The following is a 2,973-nucleotide window of genomic DNA, read 5'->3' as shown; positions in this document are numbered from 1 at the left end:
TACATTTAGGGGTAAACAAATCAGGATAACAGCTGATCTCTCAACACAGACTCTGAAAGCTAGAAGATCCTGGAATAACATATTTCAAACACTAAAAGAAAATGGGTTCCAACCAAGAATCGTGTATCCGGCGAAATTAAGCTTCAGGATGAAAGATGAAATTAAAACCTTCCACGATAAACAAAAGTTAAAAGAATTTGCAGCTAGAAAACCATCTCTTCAAAAAATCCTTGGCAAAACACTACAGGAAGAGGAAATGGAAAACAACAATGAAAACCAACAGTGGGAGGTAGGACAGTAAAAGGGGGAAAGTAATCAAAGAGGAAAACAAATCAGGTTTAGTAACATTAATAAACAAATATGGCTGGAAGAACAAACCATATCTCAATAATAACCCTAAATGTTAATGGCTTAAACTCACCAATTAAGAGACACAGGCTAGTTGAGTGGATCACAAAACAAGACCCAACAATATGCTGCCTACAGGAGACGCATTTGATAGGAAAAGATATACATAGACTGAAGGTGAAAGGTTGGGAAAAATCATACCACTCATATGGACTGTGGAAACAAGCAGGAGTGTCCATACGCATATCAAATAAAATAGATTTCAAGCCAAAGTTAATCAAAAGGGATAAAGAGGGACACTACATACTGCTCAAGGGAATCATACACCAACAAGACATAACAATCATAAATATATATGCCCCAAACAATTGTGCTGCTATGTTCATCAAGCAAACTCTTCTCAAGTTCAAGAGTCTAATAGACCACCATACAATAATCATGGGAGTCTTCAACACACCTCTCTCACCACTGGACAGATCTTCCAAACAAAAGTTGAATAAGGAAACTATAGAACTCAATAACACAATTAACAACCTAGACTTAATTGACATATATAGAATATACCACCCAACATCAAGCAGTTACACTTTTTTCTCAGCAGCACATGAATCCTTCTCAAAAATAGATCATATATTATGTCACAGGGCAACTCTTAGACAATATAAAGGAGTAGAGATAATACCATGCATCTTATCTGATCATAATGGAATGAAACTGAAAATCAATGATAAAAGAAGAAAGGAAAAATCATGGATCACTTGGAGAATGAACAATAGGTTACTGAATGATCAATGGGTTTTAGAAGACATCAAGGAGGAAATTAAAAAATTCTTAGAGTTAAATGAAAACACAGACACAACATATCGGAATCTATGGGACACATTGAAAGCAGTTCTAAGAGGAAAATTCATTGCTTGGAGTTCATTCCTTAAAAAAAGAAAAACCCAACAAATAAATGATCTCATACTTCATCTCAAGATCCTAGAAAAAGAAGAGCAAAACAACAGCAAAAGAAGAAGAAATAATTAAAATCAGAGCTGAAATTAAAGAAATCGAAACAAAAGAAACAATTGAAAAAATTGACAAAACTAAAAGTTGGTTCTTTGAAAAAATAAATAAAATTGACAGACCCTTAGCCATGCTAGGGAAGAGAAGAAGAGAGAGAACTCAAATTACTAGCATACAGGGTGAAAAAGGCAATATCACAACAAACACTTCAGAAATACAGAAGATAATCAGAAATTATTTTGAAGCCTTATACTTCAATAAAATAGAAGATAGTGAAGGCATCGATAAATTTCTTAAGTCATATAATCTGCCCAGATTGAGTCAGGAGGATATAGACAACCTAAACAGACCAATATCAATTGAGGAAATAGAAGAAACCATCAAAAGATTACCATCTAAGAAAAGCCCAGGACCGGATGGGTATTCAGCAGAGTTCTACAAAACCTTTAAAGAGGAACTAATACCAATACTTTTCAAGCTATTCCAGGAAATAGAAAAAGAGAGAGAACTTCCAAATTCATTCTACGAGGCCAACATCACCCTGATTCCGAAACCAGACAAAGACACTTCAAAGAAAGAAAACTACAGACCAATATCTCTAATGAACCTAGATGCAAAAATCCTCAATAAAATTCTGGCGAATCGGATACAAAAACATATCAAAAAAATTGTGCACCATGATCAAGTAGGATTCATCCCTGGTATGCAAGGCTGGTTCAATATACGGAAATCAATAAATGTTATTCACCACATCAATAGACTTAAAAATAAGAACCAGATGATCATCTCGATAGATGCAGAAAAAGCATTCGACAAAGTACACCATCCCTTTATGTTCAAAACTCTCGAAAAACTAGAGATAACAGGAACATACCTCAACATTGTAAAAGCAATCTATGCTAAGCCTCAGGCTAGCATCATTCTGAATGGAGAAAAATTGAAGGCATTCCCTCTAAAATCTGGAACAAGACAGGGATGCCCTCTCTCACCACTTCTGTTCAACATAGTTCTTGAAACACTGGCCAGAGCAATTAGACAGACGAAAGAAATTAAAGGCATAAAAATAGGAAAAGAAGAACTTAAATTATCACTATTTGTAGAAGACATGATTCTATACCTAGCAGACCCAAAAGGGTCTACAAAGAAACTATTAGAGCTAATAAATGAATTCAGCAAAGTGGCAGGATATAAAATCAACACGCATAAATCAAAGGCATTCCTGTATATCAGCGACAAATCCTCTGAAATGGAAAGGAGGACAACCACCCCATTCACAATATCCTCAAAAATAATAAAATACTTGGGAATCAACCTAACAAAAGAGGTGAAAGACTTATTCAATGAAAACTACAGAACCCTTAAGAGAGATATAGAAGAAGACCTTAGAAGATGGAAAAATATACCCTGTTCATGGATAGGCAGAACTAACATCATCAAAATGGCGATATTACCAAAAGTTCTCTATAGATTCAATGCAATGCCAATCAAAATCCCAACAGCATTTCTTCTAGAAATAGATAAAACAATAATTAAATTCATATGTAAAAATAAAAGACCCAGAATAGCAAAAACAATGCTAAGCAGGAAGCGTGAATCAGGTGGTATAGCAATACCAGA

The sequence above is a fragment of the Ictidomys tridecemlineatus genome, chromosome 4, assembly GCF_052094955.1.
Source record: "Ictidomys tridecemlineatus isolate mIctTri1 chromosome 4, mIctTri1.hap1, whole genome shotgun sequence".
Taxonomy (NCBI): Eukaryota; Metazoa; Chordata; class Mammalia; order Rodentia; family Sciuridae; genus Ictidomys; species Ictidomys tridecemlineatus.
This window is presented reverse-complemented; position numbering follows the sequence as displayed.